Source organism: Chlorocebus sabaeus, chromosome 20 (assembly GCF_047675955.1).
Source record: "Chlorocebus sabaeus isolate Y175 chromosome 20, mChlSab1.0.hap1, whole genome shotgun sequence".
NCBI lineage: Eukaryota > Metazoa > Chordata > Mammalia > Primates > Cercopithecidae > Chlorocebus > Chlorocebus sabaeus.
Genome location: NC_132923.1, coordinates 77,641,799 through 77,667,498, shown reverse-complemented (window position 1 = coordinate 77,667,498; position 25,700 = coordinate 77,641,799). Strand labels below are relative to the sequence as shown.

Genomic DNA, 25,700 nt, shown 5'->3' with positions numbered 1-25,700 from the left:
TGTTTTCAAAAACTTGATTATAATGTGCTCTGGTGGAGTTTTCATTTTCCTAATTGAGGTTCATTGAGCTTACATTTTTCATCAAATTTGGAAAATTTTAGCCATCATGTCTTCAAATATTCTACTGTTTTCCCTTGCCCCAGCCTCTCCTTCTGGAACTTTATGTTACACCATTCCAAATTGTCCTACAGGTCCCTGAGACACTGTTCATTATTTTTTGAGTCATTTTCTTGTATATGATTCATTTTGGATAGTTTCTATTACTAGTCTTTGAGTTTTCTAATATTTTCTCTTGCAATATATAATATGCTTTCAATCTTTCCAGAAGACATTTCATTGGCATATACTGTATTTTTTTAATCTCTAGAAGTTTCATTTTGTCTTTTGAAAATGTATCTTCCATTTATATCTTTACTACGTGTATGTTTACTTTCGACCATTTCGACAGAACTTAACAGCTGTTTCAAAGTCTTTGTCTGCTAATTCGATCATTTCTATGATTTTCTGATTGATTTTTCTTCCTGATTACAGATCACTTTTGCCTACTTTTTGGCATGTCCAGTAATTTTTTTATTGGATACTGAATATCATGTTTTGAGTGTCTGGATTTTCTTGTTGTCCTTTAAAGAAGTTAAGGTGTTTCCTGACAGATAAGTTACTTGTTGATTGGTTTGATCCTCCCACGACTTGTTTTGAAGATTTTTAGGGCAAGTCTAGAGAAGCAATGGCTCTAAGGATAATCCCACCACCCAGTCAAGACACTTCTGTGGTCTCTACTGAAGGTCCAGGTGATCCGTGAGGACGTTCTGTTCCTGCTGGTTGGAGTTTACATGTCTCTCACTGCTGTGATTTTTGGGCATTTCTCAGTCTCCAGCTCCCCATTCTTTGCCTGGTCTCATGGAGTTTTGCCCTAGGCATGCATGACTTAATATTCAGCAAAGACTCTGAAGTGTTTTTTCTACGCCGCTCTCCTCTCTGAAACTCTGCTCCACAATTTTGAGTCACCTCAGCCTCCCTGAACTAAATCTCTGTCCTCAACTTAGTGAGACTGTTGAGCTCTGCTGAGGATTCCTTAACCTGCCAGGGGTCCAGAATGAGATCCCAGACAGAAGGCCAAGGGCTTACCTCACTTTTCCCCCCTTTCCTTAGGAATCTAAGTATTGCACTATCTGTTGTTCAATATCTGAAAACACTTGTTTCATGTCATTTTCGCCCAGTTTTCTTGTTGTTTATGATGGGAGAATATGTCTGGACTCTTGTCATTCCATCATGGCCTGAAATGGAAGTTCCACTATTACACTTTTATTTCTACATAAGAGAGAAGGGCAAACCTCAAGACTGGAGGCAGAGATAGTCGTGTTACGACCACCAAACAAAATGAAAAAGCTAGGCTGGTCTGCATTAATAGAGGTATGGTGTCTGAAACAAGGAAAGTGATCATCCTATTGTTCTCCACACATGACTGGACATGTTCATTTATTCATTTATTCCATAAGCATGCTTTGACCACTTCCTTTGTCAGCTTCTGTGGTAGACACTGAGGATACCATGTTGCATGAAATATAGCCTTTGTCATTAAGAAACTCATAGACCAGAAAGGAATAGGCAAATAACATGGAAATAACAATGCATCATGGTAAGGAATGCGGTAGAGATAAATCCAGAGGTTATGAGAACCGAAAGTGGGGGATACCTATTCCAGCCTGAGCAAGGGTAGGGGAATCAAGATGAACTCTGTGGGTGAGGATGGCTTGTGAGTAAAGTCCCAGTGGATGAGTAAGAAAGAAAGCATCAGCTGAAGAAAGTGAAGGGAGTTGGAAGTAAAGCACACATATGCAAAAGCTAATTTAATTTCTTCTGGGAATGGGAAGCAGTTCAGTGTGGCTGAGGTGTCACAAGGGTAGTAGAGGAATGGGGTGAGATTAGGCTGAAAAGAGATGTAATTGATGAGTAACATAAGGTCTTATTAAAATTTTAAACTTTATTCTAGGAGAACTGAGAACTATCGAATATTTTGCCCAGGTAAATAACATGGTCTCATTTATGTTCTGGAGAGATGTCATGGAAAGATGTTTGGAAAATGGGGCTCTAGCGGGGAAAGAATAATCTATCAGGAAGCTGTAGCATTAATACAGGCAAAAGATGATATGGGCCTAAGCTACGTTATTGGAAATGGGAATCAAGAAAAGTAGATGAATGAGAGATATTTACAAGGCATAGTCAATTAAGCTGGAAGATTGATTCGATACAGAAATTAAGGAAGAGGTAGCCATCATAGAGAGCACCCAGGTTTTGACTTGGAAAACTGGAGTATTCTATTAAGAAATATCAAATTCCTTGGTTTTGTTAGGATTGACTCTTGTCTTGCCATCCATGTGATTTCAGGCTTTTTGTTGCCCGGACCTATGCACTTCCTCTGGATATGTGAGTTTGTTTCCTGTTCTTAAAGTTGCCTTCCATCTCTTGCCTCTTATCACAGTCAGAATCTGTGTGAGCCAAGCTTATGGCTTCTCTCCTGGCTCTGTCTGGGTCACCATGTCAGGTTCCTTCTTGGGTCTGTCTCCCCCACTGTGTGCTCTGGACTCTAACCTCCACTCTTACTATATTTCTTTCTATGACTCATGGAATATTATGACATAGAACTGACAAAATAATACTTGGAGATCAGAGCTAGAAGGGAGTTAAACCTTTTTGTGGTACAATATACCAGTTTTCAATTGAAAAAAATGAAAGCATAGCTTCATCATGTCATTCATACATTCACTGAGCATATGTTGATTTTACTACCCTGCCTGGGTCAAACAGGACTAATCAACAATTATAACTCTCCCAAATAGATGTGGATCTGTAGGTTCTTACAGCCTTGTATGAAGTAAGAAAGATAGTGATTTCCTTCTATTGTGGATATTAAGATTAGGGAACAGAAGGTTCAAGCTATAAAATGTAGACATAAAAAACAGGAGAACTGATCATGAAAGACTGATGGGAGTGTGGCAAAGACTGCTAGTTACCCTATAACATTGGTCCTCTACTTTTTTAGTAACAAAGCCTTCAGTTTTTAGGTTGAGTACATGGCCCATAATAAAATCCTTATACTTAAATGGATGTGTCAAAGTCCCCACAGAATATAGATGATATATGCAAAGTAGGATAACTCCAAAAAGATTGATTTATAAAGGGGCTAATGACTGAGATTGGGTATGGAGAAACTTTAATAGTAGTGTAGTAAGCAAAACTCATGTCAGCCAGGCTGTTGTTAACTCCTTTGGGGCTTCATGGGATGGAGAGTAGTAAGAGTTACCAGAAACTGGAAACAGAGAGAGTCAAGTAGTGTCATTCATTTTGCAAGGATCAGTTATCTTGAGTTGAGGGATAGAGCCAGCCAATGCAACCTTGATGGGAGGGATCCAGAAAAGTATATACCCTGACTTCACTCTTCTCTTTTTCTGATCCCCTGCTAGAATCCCAACTGTCTGAGCTAGAATCATAGAAGCCAAAGGTTACAATAACCCACTGATGTGGCTGACACATGCCAACCCACAAAGGCAGAGAGAAGATGACGAGGAGTAGGCAGTGCATCTGGGGAGGCAAATGGAAGATAGTTGGCATATGGGAGTTATGTAACTAAGCAGAAATGGTGCGTTCAGCTTCTGGGATACATCTTTGGAGGGAGAAGCATGTCTTTCTCCTTTCTGTAAGCTAGTGTAATAGCATGACTGAAATTTGAGCAGCCATCTTGGTCCACAAGATGGAAGCCCCATCCTGAGACATGTGGAATAAGAATCCCTGAGGGAACCTGAATCCCTGAGAATCAGGCAACTAGACTTGGTTGCCTACATTCCATTGAGAAAAATAAACTTGTACTCTTTTTAGGCCACCGTTATTTTGGATTTCCTCTCACTTGCAGCTGATGCAAATGCTAACCAACTCAGAGACAGAACAGGAAATTCTTTTGGACTACATTGGTTATAATTTTTTTTTACTTGTAGGCATCTAAAATGGACTTCTATCGCTTAAGCAAAGGAAACATTTATTGGAAGAATGCTGGGGATGTTTCAGAGAATCAAAGGAAATGCTGAACTACCAAGATAGCAGGACCCAGGGCAATTCTGGTTTCTTGAAATTCTTCACAGTCTTTCTTTCACCCTTGAGGACTGCCACAAATGTGACTCTTCTCCCAGCAACTCCCAATCTCTTCAGCAACTCATTCCAATTTTCATATTTCTATTAAAGAGAATCTGACTAAGGTAGGTTGGGTCGGGCTCTGGTGTCTTTGTGGGTTAAGAGGTCACAATACAGACAGGGCCACTGGGGGACTCCTGAAATTCTTAAAGCCATGGATGTGTAGGGAGTCAGTCACCCCAGGAGGTGTGATTTAAAGTGACAAATGTACCAACCTCTAAAACATTTGTGTAAGTATACTATATCTCCACAATGAAGTCATAGCTCTTTGAGAGTGTGTTCATGCTTCATCTGGAAGCACTTTGGACAACAAAAATGCCTGGTTTATAGTAGACACTGAATAAAGGATCATTTCCTTTCACTTTCCCCCATAATGCCTGATATTACAAGTCTCATTACAGGAATAGGGGTGGCAACAACTGAAAGTCAAAATGTTTTGTAAATTTTGTGCAACCAGATTCACCAAAATTATCAATATCTACCATATGCCAGATGTATACTGAATACAATTGACAGAAGAAAATAGTAAATGTTTTTAAGAGCTCACAGTCTGGCAGGGAAGAGAAGCATGTAGATGAATCACAGTAATAGTGAGTTATATGCTGTAGTAGAAATAAGTGTAATATGCCTTAAGAGTATAGGGGAGAGAGCAACTGAGAGAGCTGGAAGAAGTGACATTTGAGGAGGTGTGTGTGGATGAGTAGGAGTCCTGCAGGGATAAAATGGATGCAGATAATTCTAAGCCAAAAGAATAGCATGTGCAATAGTACTGAGGCATAGAAATATTCAACCGTGTTCAGGAAACAACTAAAACCTTCATGTGAATACTCCTAGACATAGACTAAAACCTTATTTAGTCATTTGATAATAACAATTGAGTACCTGTACTGTGCATGGTTACTAGGGGGTCAAGGAAAAATGATAAAGAAAATGTGGTATATATGCATAATGGAATACTAGTCAGCCCAGAAAAATAATGAAATTATGTCTTTTGCAGCAACATGAATTGGAGGCCATTATTTTAAATGAAACAACTCAGACACAGAAAGACAATTACTGCATCTTCTCACTTACAGGTGATAACATAATAATGTGTACACATGGGCTTAGAGTCTGGAACAGTAGACATTGAAGACAAGGAAAGGTGTGGGATGGCAGGGGGATGGATAATGAAAAATTACTTAATGGGTACAATGTACGTTATTCCAGTAATTGATACACTAAAAGCTCAGACTTCACCACTACACAATATATCCATGTAACAAAATTATACCCCATAAATTTATACAAATTTTGTATAAATATCGTGCCAGGCACTGTGCTATGGATTTTACATGTTATCTTATTTAAACTGAGGCTGATCTACAATTCTTACAAAGAAAACTGCGATGTATTTCTCACCTTCAGTGGGAAGGGCAACCACAATGACTATGATTAGATGAGTGCAATACCAGATGGGGACAAAAACTTTCCTGTGAGTTTATAGGGGAGGGGACATTATCTGTGGACTCAGGAAGAGGAGCCTGGAGCTATAGGCATGGGTTGGAGATTTGAATGCCATGCAAAAGCTGCTTCAGTTTCTTTATTTTGCAGGTCATGATGCCCTCTAAAATTTTTCATACATGTTTGTGAAGCAGGAAGGCTCATTTGCAGAGGTTGCTTTAAAATCTTCTGTCTCAAAAAAGGACAATCCCATTTGTTTTATACTTGTTTGCCAAGCACTGTGCTATGGATTTTACATGTTATCTCATTTGAACTGAAACTGATCTGCAGGTGGAGAGGGCTATGTGGCCAACTTTGGAGGTGAGCAAGGCAGAGAACAGAGAAGAGTGCTGTGTTGTGTAGTGTCGGTGGGGATGGTTGGGCATGTTAATGATGTTTTATGTGTAGGGTGCAGGGAATTAAATTCTCACAGTTCAGAGAAAGGTCCCTGCCTTGATCAAAATGGCTGCTATTCATTGAGCATGTATGATGAGTCAAAGACTTAATTACTCCATCAGCCAGAAATATGGTGAGCTGCAAATCACTTCAACTACCTACAGTCTACTTGTCTCAAGCCATGAGAAGTCCAAGAAAAGCAGTCCAACAATACCATCAAAGACCCGCTCATTGTTTTTCTAAGACGGCTGTTGCATCTCCAGGGCTCCTTTCCCTATTCCAAGAAGGAAGAAAAGGAGAAGAAAGGCTTTTACCAAAAAGGTTTAGCTTTCTTATTCAGGACTAGATACCCTTCCCTGAGACTTATGCTTACATTTCATTGGCCAGAACAATGTCATGTGGCCACCCCCAGGTGCAAGGGAGACTGGAAAATTGAATGTTTTAATAGGGTGTATATGCTGCCTCCTCCAAACTAAATTAGGCATGAGTCACTAAGGAAGAAGGGGGATATGGGTAGCAAGTAGGCAACATATATAATCTCATTCCATGTTTCCAACAGTTCTGTGAAGTAAAGTTATCCACATTCTACAGACAGGAATATGAATGCAGAGAGGAAAGGAAATTGCCCAAAGTCACCCAAACAGTGAGTCATGGAATAGAGATTTTAAAACAGGCCTATATCATTCCAACTGAAAGGATTATTTTATGATATCATCCTGTCTCCCATAGCTGTGTGACCTTGAAGAATTTACCAAACCTCCCTGAGCCTCAATTTAAGATCTGTAAAATTAGAATAATCATCCCTGTCTCAAAGTTTCTTGAAGCATCAAGCTAGATGCAAAGGGTTGGAAAGGATAATATCAATGGGACCCTAATTATTATTGATTTACCATTTGCCAAAGTGTCTCATCTAAAGTTGACAAGCAATCAAGGTTCTCTGAACACAGCTTGAACATTGGTATTTGGGGTTGGCACCAGTAAAATCTCTTTACTTGCATTTCCTATTTGGGCCTCATCATGGATTCCCAGGAATTTCCACTGGCTGGATTTCCTTTGTCCACCTCAATAGCTGCATATGTAAATGAGTTATGAGCCACATTCCACAGAAGGTCAGGTGAAAACAATGTGCAAACTATCCATTGTAGCTTTCTTGCCTTCTTTCCCCATGGCTGCTCCCCAACTAGAGCTAAATCCAGGCTGTTCCTTAGACTGTGCTTCTGGTGCCCCCTCCCAAGGTGGAATAAACTGTCTGAGCACCAAGGAAGTCATCCTGCTGCAGACCCACCACAGCTCACATGGTTTCGTGCCTCTCGGCTTGGGCTCTTGTGTGCCTCTTCCTGGAAAGCTTTGCCTTCATTGCTCCCCTAGTCAAGGGCCAGGCAAAATCTTAGGTCTCTCTCTTCAGTGACACCTTTCCCCACTCTTCGTGGTGGGATTTTGTTGTTGTTGTTGTTGTTAAATTTTTTTCTCTCTTACCAAAGGGCTTTGTCCATACTTGTGTTACACATAGCACTGTCATCCCATCAAGAGTCTGGTTTTGCTTTTACTGGACACCAGGACTTTGAAAAAGAACAAATAAAGTAATAGTGATAACCCCAAAAAACGTATCGTTGTGGTATGAATGTTTGTGACCCCAATCCCCAAAATCATATGGTGAAAACTCGACCTTCAAAATATTAGTATTGGTATTGACATTAGTATTGGTATTAGGAAGTGAGGACTTTGGGAGATGATTAGGTCATGAGTGTGGAGCCCTCATGATTAGAATTAGTGTCCTTAGGAAAGAACTGAAGAGAGCTCCTTTGTCCCTTCCACCATGTGAGGATACAGCTAGGAGGTGACATCAATGAGGAAGCATGCCCTTGCCAGACACCAAATCTGCTGGCATTTGATCTTGGACTTCCCAGCCTTCAGAACCATGAGAAATAAAAGTTTGTTGTTTACAAACTACCTAGTTTATGGTATTTTTGTCATAGTAGCCCGAACACACTAACATATTCATGTACATTATGATAGAAGAAAGGAAGGATGACATGGGAATCAAAAATATAAATGAAAAAAAAATTATGTTCTCCTTTCCCTTCCCGTCTGTATTCCTGAGAGCCACTTAGTTATTTCTCTGGTGTGGTACAAGCAAGGACCAATCCAAGCAGGCAACAAGCTAGAGCAGAGTGCTAGATGCCTCCTGTGCAGCCAAGTTTCACTTTTTTAGTTGCTAGAGTCTGGTCATCTTTTTGTGTCAATACATACAGACCTATTGTATTTGTTTTCATTGCTCCCTAACTATTGCATGAATATACCATGAAATTTTTAAGCCATTTTCCTACCTTGGAAGCGTCCAGTGTTTCACTGTTACAAATGTTGCTGGAATGAATCTGCTTGAAAATGTATTTGTGAGCACATGTGCTGGTATTTCTGAGTGACAGAATCCCAGAAACAAGGTTTGGGTGGAGACTCCAAAGTTGCACTCCCACTTAATAGGACATAGGCATACATGTTTCCTCAAAGCCCCACTGAACCTAGATATTGTTGATTGTATTAATTTCTGTAAATGTTGAAAAACTCTCATTACTTAGTTTGAATTTATTTAATGATCAATTCAGTTGAGCTTTGTTCTATATGTTTATAGCAATTTTATTTTTCTCCTGTGCTGTTAGTATTAGCATCAGAATCTTGACTGCAATAATGAAGGAGTACCCCTCAGTCCCGAGGCCTAACTCTAACAATACCCCATGAAAAACAATATCCCATGAAATTTTTCAACACAAAAGTATGTAACAAGAACACAAGAATTTGCTAAGAATGGCTGAGCCAGCACTCTGGAATTAGAGCCCCAAGAAGTTTTCCTTTGCCGTTTACTGGGCATATCCATGTGTGACAATCACATGTACCATTCACTGAGGTTCTAGTGGCAACTTCTAGACCAAACACTTTGAACATGTATCAAGAGTCTTCCGCTTAGGCAGGGAAGGGAAGGGTCTTATGTTTTCTAGTTGGGGGGCTTTTGGGACTTTGCAGGGTTTTTTGTTTTTGTTTTTGTTGTTGTTTTTTTTTTTGGTTGTTGTCTGCATTGCTGTTGTCTTTGCTTTGTGCCAATCTGGCAGAGTATCTTCCATGTGAAATGACATCTAGCTCTGCAACATTCTGATGGAGGATGTCACCTTCTCAATTCAGAGCCTTTTCTGTTAAATACAATCTATTGCCTTTGCATAAGAAGTCAATTTTGTTTCATTTCAAATTCAAGGAGTACCTACTCTGTGCTAAACTTTGGGAATACAAAATTGGATTACACTAAGTCCCTATTTCAGGAAGGCCTCCAGTGTGGTGGAGCTGAAAGCCATATAAGGGGGAATATCATGGTCATACAATCAAGACAGAGTGATGCTCGGGATTCTCTGGGAAGCAGGACCACTCCCCTGCTTTCCAGTTGCTGTTGATCTGAATGTTTATGTTCTCCCCAAATCCATATGCTGAAATCCTAACCCCCAAGGTGATGGCATTAAGAGGTGGGGCCTTTGGGAGGTGATTGTGTCCTGAGGCCAGAGCCGTTGTGAATAGGATTAGTCCCATATAAAAGAAATCCAGAAATAGTACTCACTCCTTCCATTCTTGTGAGTTTACAGTGAGGAGACACCCATCAATGAGAAAGCCTTTACCAGACACCAAATCTGCAGGCACCTTAATCTTGCACTTCCCAACCTCAGAACTGTGAGGAAAAAAAAAAAAAAAAAAAGTTTGTTGTTTATAAGCCACCCCATTTATGGTATTTTGTTATAGTAGCCCAAACTGACTAAGATACCAGTGAGTAGGTAATAGAAACTCTATGTGTCCCAGTTTCTTCATTTGTAAAACATACAACATAATGACACAACTGGTAAGGTTATTATTATGAGTACTAAATGAATTATCCAAATAAAGTACCCAGAGCATGTCATGTAGTAAGTGATAAATGTGTTCGTTTTTAATATTGTTATCACTGTTTTTCTTAAGTATTATTATTATTGCACTACAAAAAGGGATCTTACTCAACCTAGGGGTTACTGGAGAAGGTGATGGCAAGATCAAGTTTTGAAGAGCAGAGAAAGTGGATTTAGCCTTGATCGAGAGATGAAATGTTTCATTATTATTTTGTGTTGCACAGTGACAACTGGTTGGACATTTAACCTCCATGATCTCATATACAAATGACAATGCTTAGAGAGGTCACATAACTTGTCCAAGGTTACACAACTAATTAAGTGTTGGTGTTAAGACTTGAATGTATAGTATTTTTATTTCCTCTATTTTATGGATAACAGTGAAGTGCAGAGAGGCATTGGGGATCAAAATGTAAACCCATGTTTCTCAAAGTCCTGAATCCATGTTCTTCCCACTACTCTAAGTTTCCCACCTAGGGGAATATATTCATCTTTTCTCTTTCAGATGTTGCAACAAGACATTAGGCTTCTTTATGATTTGGTTTTCTTATTTCTAAATCGGGCCTCTCTACACCTCTCCTCTCTGCAGACTGCCACTGTTTCAGCCTCCAGGAGAGTCTGTGACAATGAGTGGGCTCCCTCTGCAAGGTGCTTGGATTCCTCTGAAGAAAGAAAGCAAGGAAACATGAAGTATGGTGATGGTGGCATTTTCAAGGGCGGGTGATGAATGGAAACTTCCTGACATTTCAAGTGACAACATCTGAAAGGAAGTGGAATTTTCCTGAAGCACAGGCAGGAGGTCTCTGTCACAAGCTATTGATTTGGTGTGCACATCTTGCATTTAATCTGGTGATTAATTTGAAGGGAGGCTGCATGCATGCTGGGCTTTCATTTAGTGAGTTTAAAAGCCCACGACTTCTGATTTATTTTGCTTCATTCATGAGGAGCTGTTTTATTGCGAAGGGTTGAATGACAGGTTTCCTGGCAGGCTGTAAAGACAGGTAAAATTTAAATAAGGAACATAAAATCTTTCAAGGCACTCTATTTATCTTTTGTAATTTATTAATCACACCTATTGAAGGCTGGTTGACCCTCTGGGAACAGTTCAGCAAAGAAAAATTATTGAGCATGTTAAGCTTGCCAATCCCTTGCTTTTCTTTTTCTTCATTTAGAGATGAGAAAACTAAGGACCTAAAATAAGAAATCACTTGCTAAGTCATACCATGAGTTGGAACTGAAATTAACTCCTAGCTCCGCCCTGTGGCTTCAAGACCACCAAAACACAAGAAGTATGTGTAGAGCTCTAAAAAGGTTCCTAAAATATTCAAAGTATTTTAATAATAAATTGAAAATTAACATAAGCACTCTCTAACTTACATCTCATCAATGGCTCCCCACTGCCTTAAGAACAGTCTTTAAAAGCCAGCCTCCACTTACCTGGCAAGCTCCATGTCTCGTCCCCCTTGAACTCACCTCCATCCATATGAAGCGTCTTTACCTTTTCCCAAGTAGAATATGGTCCTTCTTATTGCTGGGCAGATGCAAATGCTGTCCACTTGCCTGGATGTTTTTCCTGGAAAGAAGAAAAGAAAGGGAGGAAGGCAGGAGGAAAGGAAGGACCGAGAACATGAGTTTACAGCTCATTTTATTATCAGGCATTGCCTCTTTGGGTTAGTGCTCATTCCAGCAATTCAAACTACCTCTGACCTACAAGAATTTTAATTTCTCTGCAGTGACTTTATCATTTACCTGAGGTTCTCTCATTGTAATCTTTGGGTATGACATGGCTCCACTTATTTCAAGAAGTTACCATATTTCTCTTGGCAAAAGCTCCCCAACTCCTAAAAACCCAAGAAACTCTCTCTCTTTGATGCCTTGGTAGGTTGGAAAAATCTCCCCTATCTATAGCACATGGATTCCAAGAAATCAAACTGAAACTATATTGAGAGGTTCCGAAGGGGGAAAATGTAGGTGGGCCTCATTGTCTTGAAAGATGGCGCAAACTCAAACAGCAGGCATTTCCGAAAGGGGCTGGGGACACATGCAGAACATGATATAAAAATGTCAGATTATGACGAGTTGATGGGTGCTGACGAGTTGATGCGTGCAGCACACCAACATGGCACAAGTATACATATGTAACAAACCTGCATGTTATGCACATGTACTCTAGAACTTAAAGTATAATAATAATAAATATATATATAAATAAAAAAATTAAAAAAAATTTTTTTAAATGTCAGATTATTAAAGAGTAGCTAGAGATAACAGGGTCAGGGTTAAGGGTGAGCATGGAAAACATGTCTTAGACTGTGTGTTGGCATCATGGAAAAGATAGAATTCTAACATAAAGAGTGGAGGAATGGGATATTGGAAGAATTAAAGAACAGGGCACTTTGTTCATTTAATAGCACATTTTATTAAGCACCTACTTTGTAAGAGGGCCTGCTCTATGAGCTCAATATACAGGCGGAAAGAAAATGTGATCAAAAGACAGCTTTTGATGGAATTCAGCCTTGTGGAAATCTGGACTTCAACTTCAGTTCTGTCACTCATTACCTTTTTGACCTCACATGGTTTGTTTTGGTTTCCTCATTTGTAAAATATGTGTATTCTTTTCTGTGCCTTGATGGTCTGCTATGTTGTTGTGTCAGAAGCTGTGCTGAACCCTGGACACACAGCAGTGAACTAGACAGACACAGTCCCTGCCCACCCCTACCCTCACCTGCCAGAAGCTTACTGAGTAAAGGGAGGGACTGACATGTTACCAGAATAAAGCATTTGCTGTGGGAGGATCTAGCAGGGCTGAGATGGCATTTCACACACATGGCCTCTTAGGATTCAACTAGATAAATGATTTTAATGGGTCACCATGCTTTCGACAAGAGCACAGGCTCTGGAACCAGACAGCGAGAGCTCAAATTCCAACTTTGTTGGTAAATCCCAACTATTTACTAACTATATCATGTAACGAAGTGTCTAAGCCTCTCTTTTTTCTAACCAGTAATAAGGGGATAATAAGAGTAATTAACTCACGTAGTTGTTAAAAAGATTAAATAAGTTAATATATGTAAAAAGTTTAAAATAGTATCTGGCACAAAAGTACACAATTAATAATTCTTATTAATTTGATCACTATCATTGACACAGACCCTGGCTCATGGTGGGTGCTCACAATTGCTAGTTCCTGTCCTCTGCTACATGGGTCTTCTTAAAATCCCACAGGCCTAGCAGAGCAGTGGCCCATGTTTCATATTTCATCATATGTCAAAGGCCCACATTGGTAACTACAGAAAGGATTGTTCTCAGTATCATTTATAATTTATTCCAGTCTGAGCAAGTTGCCTTTTGAGTCTTTGAAGAGCACAAGGGTCTTCCCTGTAGGGTGGACTAGAGACTAAAGTAAGATTGTCAGAGAATTAGAGCCACAGGAACAAAAGAACCTGGAGAAAACCTCGGGTCCCAGATGGATGACAGCTGGCTATCTTCAAGGAGCCCCTTGGAGGAAAAGGCCACATTTTGTCATTCCACCACAAGCATGGTATTTGGGGTCTTATACACTTGGGATCTTGACTCTGCACTTACAAGCCAGTAGTCTTCTGGGTCATTTGAGAGATAGGAAGGATCATGTCTACATCATATGATTGCTAGGAAGGTTATATGGAATGATTAGTTTTTAAATGCCTGGAAGTTAATAGAACCATTGTCCAGGCTTGTCATCAAATAATGATGCTGACATTATCCTTAGCACTGAGTGATACTTATGGTACTGATGGTCAAACCACCTTCCTCCTCCAGTGCTAGTAAGAGCAGTCTATACCCTATAGAAAATAAGGTCTCAGAATTAGTGACCCAAGCTCCATGAATACAGGAACTGGTGAGTCTTGTTTCTTGTGGTATACCCCAGATGATCCCCAGCATTCAGCAGTAATGCAATAAATGCTTTCTGAATGGATAAATTGTAAGAGGGACAGGCATAAAAATGCAACATGTTTGGAAAGAGGCCAGCATGGCAATGGGACTCAAAACTACATTGTATAAGGCACATTGGTGGAAGTCGAGCTGCACATAGTGATGGAAGACTGGGGCAATGAGGTCTTCTGAAAGGTGGTTGAATCAGTTAGGGCTTAACCAGCAAAGCAGAACCACAGGAGGGATGGTTGGTTGATTGATTGATTGATAAGTGAATGAAAGGATGTATGATAGATAAATACATAGATAGATTGATAATTAAATAAAATTAAATAACTTATCATTATTATTGTTTCAAGTATTATTAATTATCCTATGCAATTGGGGAAGCTGGCTAAGCCACGGGGAAGGCAATCAGGAAGGGAAGACCCACAGGGAAGAGAGAACAATTGCAAGCCCAGCTGCACCTGATACACTCAAAATCAACTGAATAGGAACTTTCATTACATCTGCAAATCCCCTTCACTGCAGCACCTAGATTAGTGTGTGATTGAATCCCTGGGGGATGGTGTGCATATGCTATAAAGTGGCCTCTACCTCCCATCCAACCTGCAACTCTCACGGAAGAATATCTCTTATGGCCCACCCTAACCAGAAACAGACCAAAGAGGGAATTCTGGGGTGGGTGGCTCGGCCTAGCCAAGTTGATGTTTTTCCTCTATGTCCCAAAACATTGATGTTTTTCCTCTATTTCCCAAAGCCCTCGCAGTAATCATAAGGAAAAGGGAGCAAATTCCTATTCCTCAAAGACAGAACCAGGCTTAATGGGTGGGAACTTTGAGGAAAAGATATAGACCCAGTTGAAGAAAGAACTTCATAATGGTGAGAACAGGTGGCTAGAAGAGCTGTGTGAGCAGAACTGAATCCTTGATATTGGCAGAATGGTTGGGAAGGTAACCTGTAAAGACTCCTCCCATTCCCAAGACTCTGAGCCCACAAATCAGAGACATAGGCTCTAGGGCTGATAATACTATTCACAGGCAGGCTCAGTCACCATTGTATGACCCTCTGTGTGCCAGGCATGGTGCTTGGCACCATAAGATCTTAGGCAGGAAGACCAGATGATGCCTGAATCACTTGTTTCAACATCTAATAAATCTTTTCCTAGGGATTGAAAAGGTGCTGCCCACACTCTTAAAACTACATCTCAGCAAAGGCACGACAGTTAAAATCATCTATGCCAATTTGAGGCAGCACCAAATTGGTGGGTCACGTGGCCTAGGGAAAGAGCTTAGCCTGCACCTCTTGGGAAAACACACAGACAGCTTGATTGCACGTGTCAGTCTGCGGCGAAGCAAGACTTCTAAATTCTGTGTGAGGATATTGATTCTCTCCAAATTTCAAAAATAGTTTCTACGTCCCTTTCACCCCTCAATACCTTTGCACCTGCTGTCATTTCCTCTTCCTAAACTGTTCTTCTAGCCTGTTCTAGGTATCCAGTGCTGTGTAATAATGCACCCCAAAATGTAGTGGTTTAAAACAAACAAAAAAATAAAACCATGTATTTTGTTCAAAAATCCGTGGTTCAGGCAGGCTGAGAGGGAACAGCTGACCCTGTGTCAGCCGGGGTGGCTCAAAGGTTGGGGACTGGAATTATCCGCCATCTCTGTCTATTGCTTTGATTTCTCCATGTGACAGTTACAGTGTCACTGGACTCCTCACATGTTGGTTCAGGGTTCCAGAGGGCTATATCCTGAGAGAGAAAGAGCCGGCAGAAGCCTTATGGCCTTTTGGTGACCCAGCCTCAGAAGTCTCATGCATCATTTCTGCTACACTGTCTGGGTGCAAGGAGTCACACACCCCCACCCAGATTCAGGAGAAGGGAACACAGACCCCCACTTCTCTGTGGGAAGCATGCCAGTCCCACTGTAAGAGCATGTGGGATGGGAGATATATCTTGGTGAGTCCATCTTCGGAAAGTACAATCTGCACTTACTCTTTTTCTACCTGAAAAACACTTCTCACGTTTCAAGACCTAACTCAAATATCCCTTCTTTAAAAAAAAGCCTCCCCAGCTCTCCCAGAGCAAGATGCCTCCTCCCTACAGCCCTGTCAGCACTTTATACGTCTGCTTTCAAAGTACTTTGTAGCCTAAAATGGCATTCTTTGTCACTTTCTGGAGACTGAGCCATGAGCTCTTCAAGGTGTGTGGTGGTATTTCTATATCCCAAGCTTTCAGCATCGGGATAATGCTCACTTAGGAAATCAACGTTACTGCAGGCTAAGGTTTCTCGTACACCCTGGACTATCTACATCAGAACACCTGAGGGCTTGCTCAAAATGCAGACTCCCGGGCCCACGTCAAACCTCCTGGATCAACTCTCGGGGACAGGGCTTGAGGAGCTGCATTTGAACAAACTCCCCAGATGATTCCAATGAATATTAACCTTTGCAAGCTATTGTATCCCCAGTACCTAGTACAGTGCCTGGCACATAGCTGGTACTCTTAAATCCCTAATGAATGAATGAATAAGCGAGTGTGTGTGTGTGAATGAATAAATATTTTTAGAGTGGATCAGGCACATAAGAGTCAGTTTTCTCTTTTGGCTAATGTGATGTCCAGTTCTGGCTCCAGAGTCAGATAAGCAGACATCCCTCTAGGTCAGACCCCGGTGAGAGTCAATGCCCTATGTCTCCCTTAAATGGGTCAGTCCCCTGGAGGAAGTGGCAGAGGCCATAGAAGGGAGAGAATCCTGGTGGTTGCAAAGTTGGTACATTATCTCACCCACTACCAGCAGGCTCCTTCACCATCCCCACCTCCTCCTTGGCTTCCCCCACCCCCAAGCATCCTGTCACATCCCAGATCAGAACCATTCTGGAAGCAGTATTTGCTAGTTTGACATTTCAAAATAGCATCAAGGAAGCTAAAGATAGCTAGGTTACAAGGGAGGTTAAACATCTTGCCAAATGACACTGAGCAAATTAGGTCTTCTGCATGTTGATCCAAAGAGTACACTGATGTTTTTCCTCTATTTGGAGGAATAGAAGCATTGGATGAAGAGGGGAAAGGGATTGAACCAAGAGCCAAAGCGCAGAACCTCAGTCTCAATTCAGTGGACAGTAAAGGAGTGCATGTATTTCAAAGTCTCAGTTAACAGACTCTGCTCTCTCTGGCTGTCTGAGACAGAAAACCTGACATAGTAAAACCCTGCTCTCCGGAGTATCTATACAGTCCCCGGGTTCTCTCATGCATCTGGCTTCTGCTCAAACACAGCCAGGAATTATTTGAGTTGAGGAAGCAGTTTGTGCATCTGAGACAGTTAAGAAAAAAAGTCACTACCCTTTTACTTCCTTTTCTTTTCTTCCTGTCTCACCACATTTCAACTAAATTTTCCAAAGCCACAAACATATGACTGTGGATGTGCAGAGTTGGAGGCCAGAGCCTGGGGTCTCTGGAGAGACACGGTGTTCCGCAGAGATCAAGCATCTACGAAGACGTCTGCTTGTACAAATAATAACACCTACCATTTAGGAACTGTTCAACATTTGCCAAGCACTCTGCTAAGCCTTTCACATACTTTACTGCATTTATTATCAAAATAATCCTACGAATTAGGTAGCATTAAACTCCCATTATAGAGGAGGGATTGAGGGTCAGGGAGGTTAAGCAACTTGCTTTGGGTACCACAGCTAGTAAACTGCAGAACTGAGATTCAGCTCAGCGTGTTTGACTCCAAAGCCTGCTTTCTTCCCAACCATGTTAGATCATCTTCCTTTAAAAAGATAGACAAGGGGGCGGGCGTGATGGCTCACACCTGTAATCCCAGCACTTTGGGAGGCCAAGGCAGGTGAATGACTTGAGGTCTGGAGTTCAAGATCAGCCTGGCCAACATGGTGAAACACTGTCTCTACTAAAAATACAAAAGCTAGCCAGGCATGGTGGTGTGCACCTATAGTCCCAGCTACTCAGGAGGCTGAGGCAGGAGAATCACTTGAACCTGGGAGGTGGAGGTTGCAGTGAGCTGAGATCATGCCACTGCACTCCAGCCTGGGCGACAGAGCGAGACTCTGCCAAAGAAAAAAAAAAAAAAAAAAAGAGAGAGAGAGAAGAAAAAGGTAGACAAGGGATATCCCCACTGCATGCTGTGAATTAAATCCATTCCAGGAATCACACTGGCCTCAGAGAGGGGAAGAGACGCCCCTTCACATAGACAGGCAACCTCAGGTAGAGCAGAAGGGAGGGAAATTCACTCTTGGTGACTCAGCAGCCCAGCCCATTGCCTGGCCTTTTCCCCATATCACTGATATCTACTGAAAGGGTGATCCCTGCTTGTGTCCTAAAGCCCCAGGGGTAAGTGGCAACCTGAGTCACAAGGGATAGATAGAATGTCAGGGTTGAAGTGACTCTCTGCCTCACCCACTCTGAATGTGACTGCCCCTGCCTATGCAGCGGTGGTGCTGTCACAGCCAGAACATGTTGGCAGAGAGGTGGGCAGGGTGCCTGAGGGGGCAGGGTGCCGGTCATCTGGCTAAAAACAGGGGCTGGGGGTAGGGAAGGCCACTCAGTTATGCCTGGCTTTGGTTCCAAGCTCTATAATATGATTCAGATGCCTCCCATGGCCCCCTGCCTTCCCAGCAAATTCACTTAAGAGCAGAGGGAGGAGGCACTAATGGTTTCCACATTTGGGGCCCTCTGCAGTGAGGCCTTTCAAGCTCTGGGGCAAAGAAATCTAACCTTACCTCTGAGTAGATCCCTGCTCCGTGGAGTGCAAATGTGTTCATGGAGTACCTCTTATAGGTGAGGATCTTAGGTCTTGTGGGCAAGACCCTGAGAATATGGCAAACCAGCAAACAGAGACACAACCTGCCCAGAGCTTACAGCCGGTGGCAGAGACAGAAAACTTTCCAGAAATTTACAACACAGGCTGAAGAGGACTGTGGGTGCAGTAGCAACAGAGGAAGGCACCTCATCAAGAATTAGGGATTTGTCCAGCATGGTGGCTCATGCCTGTAATCTGTAATCCCAGCACTTTGAGAAGTTAAAGTGGGCAGATCATTTGAGGTCAGGAGTTCAAGACCAGCCTGGCCAACATGGTGAAACCCCGTCTCTACTAAAAGTACAAAAATTAGCTGGATGTGGCGGTGTATGCCTTAATCCCAGCTACTCGGGGAGCTGAGGAAGAAGAATTGCTTGAACCTGGGAGGCAGACGTTGTAGTGAGCTGAGATCATGCCACTGCACTTTAGCCTGGGCAACAGAGGGAGACTCCCTCTCAAAAAAAAAAAAAGAAAAAGAAAATAAAGAAAAGCAGGAGGGCTCAAGGGAAGCATCTCTGTGTTAGTGATTGAGCCCTGAAGACTGAAAAAGAGTTACAAGAGCTATGGCGTGGAGGGGTTTGGAGATGCAGGGAACAGGGACAACAGCACATGGAAAGAGCCAGGGAAGGTGGGTGGGTGAGGATGAGGTGGCCAGACCACAGAGTACAAGGACACAATGTGTGAAGAGGTGAAAGAAGAGCCAAGCAGTCGGCATAATCTTCAGGTCTTGAAATCCATCAAGGATGGCAATGGAAGAATCATAAGCAGGCACGAGACAGGAGGTCCATTTGGAAATACCAATCTGGCTTCTGCTGACAGCTGGGACACCATGAGATACATGCAGGGAGAACAGTTAGGAGGCTGAAGCAGTGATTCGGTGCAATAATAGTGGTGATCTGGAGGAGGGTGGCGGCCGTGGAGATAGACAGGAGCATGAGGGTAAAGGGTGTGACGAGGCCAAATCAACACATTATATGGTCCTTGCTTTCAAATAGAAAATAATTTTAGTTGAAAAAAATATTTTCTCTCTTAATTCATCTCAGTCTTCTGTGACTAGAAGGACGCTTAGAGGTCACTTAGTTCAATTTCCCCCTTGTAAGAAGTCCAGGGATTTTGAATTCCTTCATGCACAACGGGAGTGGGTGAATATTAGGCAGCAGGGGGAATACTCTGGGTGGGCAGCTGAATTGGGCACAAGCTTTCTTGAAGTTCCAGAACTTTACAGACATAGAAGTGTGTATTCTGCTGGCCAGGCCCATGGCTCCAGGCAAAGGGGTGGTTTTGAGGTGACACTTCCTCTGTTGGCTGTGATGGAGCACTCTCCTGCCCTCCCCAGGCAGAACCCCCAGCAGAGGGGGTGCCACAGAGGCTGGCCTGAGGCTGAGGGCTCCTTTCTGCCAACAGACCCCGCCACAAGTGCTTGCTGAGTGACTGCCCTGTACCCAGCCTTGTTCCTGGAAACTGCTGTGATAACACTCTCTGGGTGAGAACCAAGTTTCGCTAACCTTTTACATAGGCTGAATCTGCAGGAAAAGGTCATTCTCTTTGGAGGTTGTTGAAAATTTAATGACAGCAATGCCTTAGGCTTGTAAAACCCCTTTAATGTTCTCAAAGCACAGACAACAGCATCTTCTCTTACACTGAGTGGTGTTTTACAGTGTAAAGCACTTACACAGTGACATACTTGATCCACAGGAAGCCCTGGGAGGTACGCAGAGATCATGGGCCCTAGAGCCCAAGTGACCTCAGTTCAAATCTTTTTTACTCTATGCCTCGAGGCTGTGGGGGTGTGGGCCTTGCTTTACCTCTTTGAGTGTCTTCCTCTGTAAGATACAGATAATATACAGTCATGTGACGGTTAACAAGGATTCATTCTGAGAAATGTGTCCTTAGGTGACTTCGTCGTTGTGGGAGCATCATAGTGTGTACTTACACAAACCTAGATGGTGTAGCCTACTACATACCTAGGCTACAAATCTGTACAGCATGTTACATTACTGAGTATTATAGGGAATTATAATACAATAATATTCATGCATCTATAAATTAACAGAAAAGGTATTGTAATCTTATAATTATAAAAATATGATATTATAATTGTATGGGGCTGCCATCATATACGCAGTCAGCCATTAACCAAAACAGTATGTGGCACACGACCGTACCTATTTTGAAACGTTGCTATAAGCATTAAATCAAATGACGCTGCCTAGCCCAGTACTCAATAAAGGCTAGCTTCCTCCACCTGGTTTCTCTCCCATTCCCATATTCCAAACAAGGACATATCTAAGGTTGCCACACTAGAAGTGGTACCTGGCACATAGTGGGTCGGAAATAAATGTTAGTTTCCATTTCTCTCCCTTTAAAGCCCTAAACTAAAGCTATTTCTTCCCCGGGTTTTTCCTCACCCAACCCCTGGTATTTCCTGGAAAACCCCTTTGACAATATCACAGAGTCATGGAGCCTCTCCTTTGAGAAACACCCATATATATAAAGAGGCACCACACACACCCTCTCACCCACACAATTTTGCTTATGATTTTAAGAAGTTCAGATTCCCTGAAGCTTAATTTAGAAGGCTGTGATAGCACCCATATGACACAAACTATCTTCTGCCACAAAGTATAGTTCTTCAGTTATCTGGTTTCCCTTCGAAGATTAAAAATTACAAGGAGTTGGAGACCAACTTTTCTTCTTGCCCACGTCTGTGTTATATGGTGACTGGAGAGTTGACAGATACACGGTGAATGTTAATTTAATGACTGGGTGGACAAATGGATGGATGAATGGAAAGGTGGGTGGGGAGGTAGATGGGTGAGTAGGTAGTTGAAGGGATGGTAGTAGATGGGGGGTAATTTGGGTGGAGGAATGGATGGGTGTATGGATAAGGTAGGTGGATAAGATGGTCAAGGGGTTGCCAAGCTCAGAGAAAGGCCCAGGCAAGCAGTGAGAAGTTAAATTAGCGGTCATGGGGGATCTTAAAACCCCTGGCAGAAGACGTCTGACATAATCAGTAGAAAGTATGGGATCTGGAGGGATCAAAGCAGAGAATGAGTGGAGAAAACAGTGTCTTAGCAGGTTGGGTCTGAAGCAGGGCTCTCAGCTGGGTGGAACAGGAAGAATCTGAGTCAGAAAGCCAAATAGGAAACAGGGCAGGAGATGGGGGAACTCCTGGCCAAGAAAGCAGTGCTGATGCTGAATGGAAAGCAGAAGCTGCAAGACCTGTTTCTAAGGAAAAGTGGAGAGCGGACAGGATCCAGGGGGTAGGGGAGAGGACTGAATAGAGACACAGGAATTCATGGCATGTGGGATTCTCTGAGTCACAAGTACAACAATCATTTGTTGAGTTCTTCCTGTGTGTCAGGGATTGTTTTAGGCACTGAGGATAAGTCCTTGGTGTCAAATAAGAAAGACAGAACATTAATAAAAGTTGAGATTTATGGAGCATCTGCTATGCACCAGACACTAAGGGTTTAATGTGTCTCTTCTTAGCAACAATTGTATGAAGGAGGTGTCATTATCATCATTGCTTAACAGGTGAGGACACTGAGGCACAGAGATAGTAAGTCACTTCCCCAACACATCTAGTTAAGTATCAGAGCCAGGATTTGAACCCAGTTTCCAGGACCTATGTGCTTCTTTGCTGTGCTATGCTGCTGCCATTAAATGAATGATTAAACAATAGTTATACTGCAGGGTGATGAGAGATATGATGGCAGTCTTTACTGGTTACTGTGGGACACAGAGCGGAGGTGGTAATTGACTTTGGTTGGATGAGTCTAAATGGGTTTTAGAGAGAAGATTCTTTGAAGCTGGATTTTGGAAAATGAGTTTCTTAGGCATCCCGTAAATAAGGAGTGAGGTTTAAAGATGAGGAAATGAGCAGAAGGGCATTCCAAGCAGAGGAACCAGCCTGTGCAAAGTGCACAAGCACCGAAGCATGAAACAGCAGGGACGTAGACAGGAAACCATTAGTAGTTCTATGAGGCTGCTTTGCAAGGCTAAGAGCCGCCAGGAGGAAAGACATGCTGCCTACTGGGAATAATGCTTAGGAATGTTCCCCTCAGCCTTTATAGAAATGTATGGTGTTCAACAGGATTTTTATCTCTTTTATCATCCTGAATAACCCCAACAAGTAGGAAGGTCAAGTATTAAGACTATTCCTATTTTGGGACTAAGAAAACAGCTTGGAGAAGTTAAATGACTGGTCTAAGATTACACCTTCAGTATGTAGCAGAGGCCAAACTAGATCCTCCGACTCCTAACTTTAATCATCTGGGCACACTGCACACAAAACATTTTGATGAGCACTGCAGGTACAAAGAAAAATAAGATTGAGTTCTCAGTTTTCTGCTACAAAGTCAATGATGAGGCAGCTCAGATCTGCAAAGGACTGGATATGAAGCCTTGACAGAATGATAACTACCAAGATTTATCAACATGGGCACAGCACTTCACAGCTTGCAAAGCACATTTATGTACAGAATGTTAGTTGACAATTATGAAGACACTGTGGCAGATTGTACAAATAATGTTCTTGTTCCCATTTTTCAGATGAACTAGATATATTAATTGATTTGTTTAAGTCACACAGCCTGTAGGTGATAGATTTAAAACTCAAATTCAAGTCTTTTCAATGCCAAATGTATAATACCCATGGGGGCTATTCATATAATGGCCAATATTTATTGTGTGATTACTATGTGCTAGTTGCTATGTTAAATGCTTACATGCAACATTCCATTTCCCTTCTACAAATATGCCATGAGGTAGATACCTGTTTTAAAATAAAGAAAACTGAAACTCAAAACAATTAAGGTTCCATAGCTAGGATGACCAGCCAACCACCACTCAAAGCCCCCTGCTTCTAGCACTATGCAATGTTGTCCCTATTGTCTTTAGACCCTAGTCTAGTCCACCTGAACTAAGGAAAAAAATACTTTGAGCTTTTCACAAAACTTGTGTAAAAGCAGGTACATTTGAGGATACAAAGTTTAACTATTTTATTCACAACTCTGTATTCCCTTGGGGAATGGCCCCCTGAAAAAGGCCAGGCCTTCCATGTTACCTGTGAGGAGGGCCCAGAGAGGTCATGAGACCTAATCAATAACACACAGCAGCACCAAATTCCTAGTTCAGTGCTCAAAAGTTTAAACCCCAAAAGCCATTCAACTCCTCCTCCCTCCTCTCTGTCTTCTTTATGACCTGGCCTTGTAGAGTAATGGAAACCAGCACAGAAGGCAGTCAAGCTGGGATCTGAATCCTGGACATAGAATTTACCAGTTGTAAGTGCTTGGACAAGTTGCTTCGTGTCTCAGCCTCAGTTTTTGTAGCTATAAAATTGTTATATAACATTCTTATATACTAATACTCAACTTGAGGGGGGTATCGAAAGGGTTAAATGAGGTCATGTCCATCATTCTATGTCATTACTTTGTTTTAATTTCTTCCTAGCATTGAACACTACTTATGATTATTTTATTTGTTCATGAGTTTATTGACTTTCTTCCTTTGTCTTTCCATAGCTGTTCTCCAAGTGTCTAGAACTGCACTGATTAGCACAGTGGCCACTAGCCAATGTGGCTATTAAGCATTTGAGATGTTCCTAGCAGGAACTGAGATGAGCTGGAAGTGTAACATACACACAACATTTCAAAGGCACAGCATAAAAAAAAGTAAATGTAAAATATTTTATTGATAATTTTTATATTGATCACATATTGAAATAATATTTAGGGCATATTGGGTTAAATTATTAAAATTACTTTTACTTATGTCTTTTTACTTTCTTTAATGTGGCTGTTAGAAAATTTAAAATGTCGTATGTAGTTAATACTATTTCTATGGAGCAGTGCTCGTCAAGAATAATGCTGGCACATACTAGGTGCTCAATAAATAGTTGAATGAATATTTTTCCTTGAATGAGTGAGTGGCACAAAAGTGAAAGTATATAAATAATAGTTTCTCTCAAGTAGGTGACCTCCATAGGATAAAGCTGTCTGCTTTAGATTAATAAACTCATTCTGGTCGAGGTGTTAATAGCTGATAACAGTTTAAATTGTTGGCATGAATCAAGGTAAGATGTACATTTTAATTGCAACTTTCTAGAAGTCAGATAAAAGTAGGCTTTTAAATTTTACTATGAGGTCTTCCAGAAGAAAGGTTCCTTTAGATCAAATTTAAAAAAAAAAGAAGAAGAAGAAGAGGAGGGAGGGGACAAATGCTGGGAGTGGGGACGGAGCAGAGGATGGAGGGAGATGCGGCGAAACTTCAGCGCGGCAGGTGCTTTTGTTTCCCGTTACCTGCTGAGTCTAGTCCCGTCCAGGGCACACAGTGGGCGCTAACTGTAGAAAGAAATCGAACGAAATCGGAAGGGGGAGAGGCAGAGGCCACAATCAAGACACGGAATAGACAGTCAGTCGAGGCAGCAGAGAGGGTGCCACGCGGCCAGCGGAGGCGCAGGGCAGCTGCGGAGGGACCTTGCCACGGGGCGGAGGGGCCGCGCTCCCCACCAGCGCGGCGTGAGGGCGCCAGGCCAGGGACCGCCTGCTGCGAGCAGCGGGGGGGGGGGGGGGGGAGGCACGGGGGGGCGGAGGCGGGGCGGGGAACCGACCTGCCCCGGGTCGCAGCGGTTTTTCCTGGGCGGGGCTGCGGCTGCAGGAGAGGCGGGCGTGCCCGCGGAGGGTCAGGGCCTCGACGCCGGGACTTTCCTGGGGTGGGGGTGGAAGCACGTAGGAACCCTGACCTTTCCAACTTCCCAGGTCAGACTTGGGCTGGGACCACACTGTGCAGACTTTGATGTACGGACCCAACCCAGTGCTAGTCCGCCCTCGCGGGGACCTGTCCTCTCGCCTGACCTATTAAGTCCGTCCCTGCCTGCAAGGCTCCAACAAAGTCCCTTCTTTCCCCCAGAGCAGCAGTTCTCAAACTTGAGTCCATCAGCATCACCCAGAGGCTTTATGCAAACACGTTTCTGGCTCCCTCCACGGTTTCT

General features: G+C 42.4%; 1 long non-coding RNA gene across 1 annotated transcript; it reads right to left on the bottom strand.

The window, feature by feature from the left end:
- Positions 1 to 10,162: 10,162 nt before the first annotated feature.
- On the bottom strand, positions 10,163 to 25,136 carry LOC119625060 (uncharacterized). Its single transcript, XR_005241185.2, has 3 exons — positions 25,009 to 25,136; positions 11,451 to 11,550; positions 10,163 to 10,966 (listed from the first exon to the last, which is right to left on the bottom strand). It is a non-coding gene; the product is annotated as an uncharacterized lncRNA (long non-coding RNA).
- Positions 25,137 to 25,700: the final 564 nt, after the last annotated feature.